This window comes from Jaculus jaculus, chromosome 8 (assembly GCF_020740685.1).
Source record: "Jaculus jaculus isolate mJacJac1 chromosome 8, mJacJac1.mat.Y.cur, whole genome shotgun sequence".
NCBI classification, from domain to species: Eukaryota; Metazoa; Chordata; class Mammalia; order Rodentia; family Dipodidae; genus Jaculus; species Jaculus jaculus.
Window position 1 is genome coordinate 16,019,076 of NC_059109.1, and position 9,053 is coordinate 16,028,128.

Sequence of the window (9,053 nt, forward strand, 5' to 3'; positions counted from 1 at the left end):
GCATTGGGTTCTTTCCGAGAGTGCAAGAATAATAGCACATAATTGTCCAGGAAACTTCAGGCTTTTGCAATGGTTATCTTATTTAACCAACCACACAGAGATCACGGTTTACCTTACTTAGCAAGCAATGTAATTACTTGTAGTGTAAAAGTGCGAACTTTAGGCTCAGGATTAAGTATTAACTATCAGAAAATTTAATACTAATCCCTGCTTTACATGAAAGGAAAATCCTGTTAGGTTTTATTGCATAGAACACATTGAACTACAAGGTGGGAAGAGAGAGAGAGAGAGAAAGAGAGAGGCCAAAGGAGATTGAAACAGGGCAAGAATGCAGTGAAGGGCTTAATTCTGTTTAAGCAAAAAAAAACAGATGAAAGACTGTTGGCTGGAGTCTGATTTACACTAGAAGCTGCTGATTTTATCTGGTTATAATTGCAAAGCTCTCTGTTGATTCAATAATTATATCAACTTAAAGATAATGAGTAGGCTTGATTCTAGTGCCATATTTCCAGTTATGCATCCCATTCTTATTATTTTAATATTAAAATCTTTATGATGCAAGCATCCAAAAACCATTTCCCCCCCCCAGAAACTAAACCCTAGCCAGTCGTTAGAAATCTGCACATCTCCCTCCATCATGGTTTGACATGACATCCTTCAGGTCAGCCTGGTCTAGAGCAAGACCCTACCTTGAAAAACCAAAAACAAAGAAAGAAAGAAGTTGGGGGCATGGCTCAAGGCAGGATTCTTGCCTACTATGTATGATACCCTGGATTTGATCTCCAGATAACAAAAGCAAATAAATCAAAACTAATGTTCTTTACAACTACCAGAATACTTTATTCTCTGAAATATACAGTCATTTCTGTGGGCCCTCCATAGTCTAGTACTGTATTCTGAAATATAAGTTTTTTTTTAAATTTTTATTTATTTATTTATTTGAGAGCGACAGACACAGAGAGAAAGACAGATAGAGGGAGAGAGAGAGAATGGGCGCGCCAGGGCCTCCAGCCACTGCAAGCGAACTCCAGACCCGTGCGCCCCCTTGTGCATCTGGCTAACGTGGGACCTGGGGAACCGAGCCTCGAACCGGGGTCCTTAGGCTTCACAGGCAAGCGCTTAACCACTAAGCCATCTCTCCAGCCCTGAAATATAAGTTTTTACATATAAAGATAAGATTCCCTGAAGAGTCACTTATTTGTTGTGAGTTTTATGAATGAGATTTATTTACTGCAGGCACCACAGACAGAATAGACAGAATACTTTGAAGAGCCAATTCAGCTGACCATGGTGGAGCACTCCATTAATTCCAGCATTCAGGAGGCAGAGGTAAGAAGATTGTGGAGAGTTCAAGGCCACCCTGAGACTGTTACTGAGACTACACAGGTCAGCTTGGGCTAGAGGGAGACCGTACCTCATAAAAACAAAAGAAAGGAAAAAAAAAAGGCAATTCTAACTCTTCACTACTGTCCTCTCAAAGGAAGAATGAGGTAGGAACAGCAGCTCCAGAGATCACTATTCCATTCTTTCAGATTTCATGTTGAGACTGGCAAGGCTGATATCATCCTGTCACTAATGTCTAGTTTGACTTAGTTTATTCTACTTTCATATTCCTAGTTGTCAAACTCAGCAATCCACCACCCCACCTCTATCGCTTAAATAAAACTTGCACTTAAATAAAAAAGAAAATTGAGAACAAATGGGTGTACCAGGGTCTCTAGCCACTGCAAATGAACTCCAGGTGCATGTGCCATCTTGAGCATCTGGCTTTACATGGTTACTGGGAGTTAAACCTGTGTCCTTAAGCCTTGCAGACAAATACCTTAACCACTGAGCCATCTCTCAAGTCTGCTGTCCTTTGTTTTTGAACAGGCACATCGAGTTTTTGTACCAAGTGCTCACTGGTAAAGTCCAACATTAATAGGAGCAAGTGAATAGATTAACAGGGGTGAAAAGGCCCAAAGTGAGGACAGGGGAAGAGATTGAGTAAAGGAAAGGTGGAGGGAGGGCTAATCAAAATCAAAGAGTATGCAAATAAATCATATGGAATCCTCCGATTTCAGACAATGGAACACTCAGGAGTCACAGATCGTTGTTAGAAAATTTTCAGTGCCAGGAATGGGATACCTCCAGTGAGTTGTTGGCCAGGGAGGTCCCTGATGCCCCCAAAACATTATAGACCATTGCTGAGGCCCTTGGTTTCCCACCAGGAATAGATGGTAAGACCCTATTGCTGAAGACTTCACATACTTGGGCTGCAAGGCCACTGAGAAATCTGATAACCTCCTCCATGTAGACCAGCTGACAGAAAGCTGGAAGAAGCCATTCTACATGTAGTTCAATGGGAGAAAGAGATACCACCAGTGAAGATACTCAACAGTGGACACTGCAAGCCTTATAATTGGCCAGCCAGGCCAAATGAGCCAACGGGTGCAATAGTGGCACATCTGTCATGGTGGAAACCAACTGCCCTCCAATTGGACTGAGGGCCAATCCATGGGAGAGAACACATCCCTGATACTGGAAACTTAAAACAGGGGTAGTCATGAGCCCTAGGGGTGTAACATCTGCTGATATCTGGAAAAATGTATACACTATGCTTATCAAACTGGTCAGTAAGCACTTCTCTTAATATTTTATACCCTTATATTAATGCTATTCTCTTTGGGTAAAGAATCTTCTCTTTTCAGATGGCAGTGACTTTGGGATGACTCAGAAGGTATCACAGTGCTGGAAAGAAGTGACTGGAGTACTGAGTAACATCTCGATCACACCTTCTAAGGCTCAGAGTCTGATGCGGAAGAAGTAGTGGAAAGAATGTAAGAGCCAAAGGAAGGGTAGGACTCCTTACAACATGCTCCCTCCAGACATAAAATGACCTGCATATCCATAACCTCATAGTGCCTGACACTACCTACACAAGACCATCATAAGAGGAGGAAAAGATGATGACATCAAAGTAAGAGAGAGACTGATCGAAATCGGGAGGGGATATGATGGAGAATGGAATTCTAAGGGGAAAGTGGGGTGGGGGGAGGGAGGGTATCACCATGGGATACTTTTTATAATCATGGAAAAAATGTTAATAAAAATTGAGAAAAGGGCTGGAGAGATGGCTTAGCGGTTAAGTGCTTGCCTGTGAAGCCTAAGGACCCGGTTCGAGGCTCGGTTCCCCAGGTCCCACGTTAGCCAGATGCACAAGGGGGCGCACGCATCTGGAGTTCGTTTGCAGAGGCTGGAGGCCCTGGCGTACCCATTCTCTCTCTCTCCCTCTATCTGTCTTTCTCTCTTTGTCTGTCGCTCTCAAATAAATAAATAAATAAATAATTAGAAAAAAAAATTGAGAAAAAAAAGATTAATAAAAAAATGCAACACCAGGGCTAGAGAGATGGTGTTGCAGTCCGGTTCACATTGCTGGTATAAATGACCCAACCAAGAGCAGCTTCTGGGAAAAAGAGGTTTATTTGGCTTACAGGCTCGAGGGGAAGCTCCACGATGGCAGGGGAAAATGATGGCATGAGCAGAGGGTGGACATCACCCCCTGGCCAACAGAAGATGGACCACAGCAACAGGAGGGTGTGCCAAACACTGGCAAGGGGAAACTGGCTATAAAGCCCATTAGCCCGCCCCCAACAATACACTCCCTCCAGGAGGCATTAATTCCTAAATATTCATCAGCTGGGAACCTAGCATTCAGAACACCTAAGTTTATGGGGGACACCTGAATCAAACCACCACAGATGGCTTAGTGGTTAAGGCACTTGCCTGCAAAGCTAATGACCTGCGTGGCCTGGGTTCAATTCCCCAGTACCCATGTAGAGCCAGATGCAGAAAAGTGATGGCTACAGGCCCTGGCATGCCCATTCTCTCTCTCTTTCTCTCTGCTTGAAAGTAAATAAATAAAAATAATAAATAATAATGCAAGGCCACATCTGAAATAATAAAAGAAGTAAAAAAAAAATACATAAAGTATGTAGTTTTATGAATGCAATTTCCCTGAATACTTCTTTACTTTAGATGTGAGGGAAGGGTAGTGGGCAAGCGAAACAAACAGCCTCTGGAAGACACTTTAACTCCCAACTCTGAACACCTCACTTTACAAAGAGATGAAGCAATGATGTTTGTCACACATAAAGTTGATCCCCTATGGCCTCTGACCAACTCTTTGACTTCTCAGTACAGAGAATGAATATTTTTCTTGGCACTCTTTTTCACTGTGAACAATTCCCTTCACTTTTGCTTCTGATCTGGCCTTAATACTGTTTCCAGGCCCTTGCTGGCTTCTCCCACACCTCAACTAGAGGCAACTGTACATATTTTTGGGTGAGTGGCCAGTTTTCAAAGGACTTCATTTGGTTTACCTCAGGACCTAGAATTTATGTTTCAGTTAAGGAAATATAGAAGTGTTAATTTTTTTTTAATCATAGTCCAACAAATGATGTTATTGAGATTTCATCATCTAACATTGTAACACAAATACTATTACAAAATCAACTGTGAATCTATTGGGTGCACCACAAAGTCTCCAAATCCGAGCACTGCTCTGGCTGTGTGGAAGGCACTTGTCCTACCCTTGCTGCTTGTGACTAACCGTATTACGTTAGAAGTCTTGCTCTCTGGAGGACTTACTTGATCTAAACGTCTTTAATTGCCCTCCAACATCACTCCCAGTTTTCCATGTATCATTTGTCACTAAAGTAAATGAGGTTGGGCTGGAGAGATGGCTTAGCTGTTAAGCGCTTGCCTGTGAAGCCTAAGGACCCTGGTTCAAGACTCGATTCTCCCAGCACACACGTTAGCCAGATGCACAAGGGGGCGCACACATCTGGAGTTCATTTGCAGTGGCTGGAGGCCCTGGTGCGCTCATTCTCTCTCTTTCTCTCTGTCTGGTGCTCTCTCAACTAAATAAATAAACAAAAAACAATTTTAAAAAAGTAAACGAGGTCATCTGACTCTGTTTTCACTTACTTCAGAGTAAAGTGTCTCGAGGCAAGCTTTATCTTATTGTGCAGTCAAGCTCTTGCTGTGGAACTCCATTGCGCATAAGCACAAGGTCCATAACTGACTCCTTACTTGCTTTAGTTATTGTCCTGTTAATCACGCCATTCAGTCAGGTCCATGTTTCTTGGCAGGTGAGAAGAGCTAACCCAAAAACCTGAATGAACCAGCCCTCCCAGAGGTTCCCCCATAGCTTGTAACACTGTGGTGCAATTATCTATATACATGCTGGGTCACCTACTGCCCAAGAATGCGCATGAGAACAATAGCAGTTCCAGAGCCAGGCTCAATACGTGAGTCATGCTCACATGACTCATGCTTGTGGGTAGGATAATTAGCTTTCAATGGATGGATAGTTATAAGCCAAGAGGAAATATTCATGGTCTTTCATCCCTTAAAAAATCTCACCTTGGGGGCTGTAGACATGGCTTAGGGGTTAAGGCGTTTGTCTGCAAAGCCAAAGGACCTTGGGTTCAATTCCTCAGGACCCACCTAAGCCAGAAGCACAAGGTAGCGCTTGTGTCTGGAGTTTGTTTGCAGTGGCTGGAGGCCCTGGTGTGCCCATTCTCTTTTGCTCACTGTCAAATAAATTAAAAATAAATAATACATATATTTTTTTAAATCTCATCTTGGGCTGGAGAGATTGCTTAGCAGTTCACTTGCTTGTAAAACCAAAGAACCCACGTTTGATTCCCCAGGACCCACGTAAGCCCGATGCACAAGGTGGTGCATGTGTCAGGAGTTTGTTTGCAGTGGCTAGAGGCCCTGGAGCACCCATTCTCACTGCCTCTCTGTTTCTTTCTCTCCTCTCCCTCTTTCTATCTCTGAAATAAATAAATAAAAATAAAATATTAAAAAAACTCAGCTCATTACTAGGTGCAGTAAGAAAATATTCCCCTATTTGCGGAGTTGACCCTTAAAGGCTCTACATAAGCCAAAAATGCTAATGTGGGATTCTTTCCTGTTGTAAAATAGCTACATTTTAACATTTTTATGATCTTTGATGTCTTCTGTAATTCAATACATTCACATTTCAGGAAGCTGCTTTAGCATGTTAACATCAACTTCAAGGTCACCACGGTGCAGTCTCACTCATTCCCATGGCCTCACACAAAACGATATACCTCACGTTCAATGCTGTAGCCAGGGTTAAATTTCTTTCAGCTCTCAATCATGTCAAGATCCCCTCCTTATCTTCCCATATCTTTACCTGGCAAACTTCTCATCTTTTCTATGAATGCTTAGATATATAGCTCTCACTGAAAGAATGATCTGGGGGCTGGAGAGATGGCTTAGCAGTTAAAGCACTTGCCTACAAAGCCAAAAGACCTGTGTTCAATTCCCCAGTCCCCACATAAAGCTAGATGCACAAGGTGGTACATGTGTCTGGAGTTTGTTTGCAGTGGCTAGAGGCTCTAGTGTGCACATGCTTCAAAAAAAAAAAGAATGATCTGGACTGGAGAGATTGCTCAGTGGTTTAAAGGCACTTGCTTGCAAAGCCTGAGAGCCTGGGTTCGATTCCCCAGTACCCAGTACCCACATAAAGCCGGATGCATAAAGCGGCTGGCACATGTCTGGAGTTTGTTTGCAGTGGCACTAAACCCTGTTGTGCCCATTCTCATTCTATCTACTTGCAAATAAATAAATCAAATTATACATATATATATATATACATATACATACATATATATATATATATATATATATTCCTCCCTGGCTCACAGAGGATCTTTCCTTTCCACAGGCTTCCCCATGGCTTGTGACACTGTATTATATTTGCCTGCTTAGCTACTGGGTCAGGTGCTACACAGTAAATCCTGAGAACAATAAGCAGCTTCCGAGCCAAGTTCAACAGAGTGTGTTGTTGACATTAAACACACTCGTGGGTTGAGTGGCTAGCTTTTACTTCACACACTCACTAGGTACCTTTGTGATGTGCTCCTATATTGTGGTTGGATTTTTTATCGTACCTAACAGTTAAAAGTACTAATGTCTGATTGCTTACCTCCTCCCATAGAGTTCCCAGGTAAAGCAGGCATTTGTACTTCAAGCTGTCAAGCTGTGAAACAAAGCCACGGAGGCCCGGCAATGGCTGACCTCACTCATTCCAAAGTAGGGCAAGCCACACGTGTTTTGATTTTGTCTTCACCACAGGATTGTTCAGGTTTTTGTACTGTTTCTCCAGGTCATTGGCATGTGCCTTGGTGGGTCACTGGCCCAAAGGCCCCTGAAGTCCCCCATCTGGACCTGGGTAGGTATGTTAGCTAGTAGGCCTGTTTCTTTTACATAGGGAGTAACAAAAACAGCTTTGATTAGAGATCTGGAAATCCATGTAAGTCACAGCCTTGGAAGCCTTCCCTTTTCTCACGGCCACTTTATGGCTATATATTGTGAAGCACACTTGCTGTGTCCACCACGTGAAGCAAATGAAGAGACGTTAGCAATCATCATAACATAAAACAGGTAACAACTGATTCACTGGTTACCATCCGATACAAGATCTCTTATGTAATTGTAAAACAACTAATAACTGAACTTTAATAAAACTCAGAATGTCAATAAAAGAAACAAGAAAACTAAATTGTACCAATTAAAATTTTTGATTAATTTTAAATTAATTAATATAAAGAATTAATTCCCTGTTAAAGTTATTCAAGTCTGGTAAAATAATGTACTTGTGAGCTGTCGGTACTTATATATCAAGGTATTATATTTTTTTCCTATTATAAATTTTACACATACAAAACATTTAATGTCATAATTGCTATAACTCAGGGTTTTATTTCCCTTAGTCACTATGATTGCTATTATTGTTTACATTAGTTTTATTATTTATTTATTTTACTTGGCAGTGCTGAAAATTGAAACCATGATTAATAAGATCTATGTCACTGAGGGGCACCCCTACTTACATTTACTGAGATACAGGAACAGATAAGGGTTGGAGGAACAAAGTTTCTAGGGAATAAGTATAATGTGGTTGTGTCCAGAAAGGAGTTCTTTCAGTTCTGACATTACCTTCAAGATTCTTTAAAAATCACGAGGGGCTGCTGGGAATATAACTCGAGAGCTTTGCAGCTGTAGGACTTGGGTTCAATCACTCGTTCGCACACACACAGTCACACACAACTTAGTAAAAGACAGAATCTATCGCCAATTTCTTTTTAAAAATATTTTATTTTTATTTATTTATTAGAGGAGGGGGAAATAGGTGCGTCAGGGCCTGTAGTCACTGCAAATGAACTCCAGACACATGCGCTCCCATGTGCATCTGGTTTGCATGGGTTCTGGGGAGTCCCACCTAGGTCCTTAGGCTTCACAGACAAGCGCCTTAACCACTAAGCCATCTCTCCAGGCCATCCATTTCTTTTTGTGGTGAGTGGGGGCGCTGGGGGTCAAATGCAGGGACTCATGCATATGCGGCAAACACTCTACTGAGCTATATCCCCAGCCCAAGACTAAATCTATAAGTGGTCAGAGGCAAGATCTTATATGTCAATATCTGAAAAAAAAAAAAAAAAAAAACAGAAAAGGATCATATCAAAAATTACCTGGTATAGGTTTCTCATGTTCCAAGTCTGGTCTTTGTCATAGACTAAAGCGTGGTTAGGATGAAAAGTGCAATAAACAATACCAGCAAGATTGCTACTGTAATAATAATTAATTTTGAGAATTTATTATATGCAGACATAAGTACAACATTGCACGTAACCTTAGAAAACAGCCTGAGATAAACCGAATGTCTTATAGCCTCTGAAGCCAGACAGACAGCCATTGGTCAGTGACTGCCACCTTACTGGTGTGTTTGAACTCTTGCAATTCAGTTACCTACTTGAGAAAACCTTCAACCTAACACATCCAGGTTCCTCATAAGAACGGGAGGGAAAAAGCACACCTCGCACCTTCCACTTCTCTCTACTGTTACAGAAAACTCACCCAGGATAGATCCCAACAGTCTTTATTGAAGATTATGTTTAGGAGGCTAGGAACACAGCCCAGTGGAAAAAGCACTTGCTTTGGTGCCTGAGTACCCGAATTCAGACATCAAGGACCCA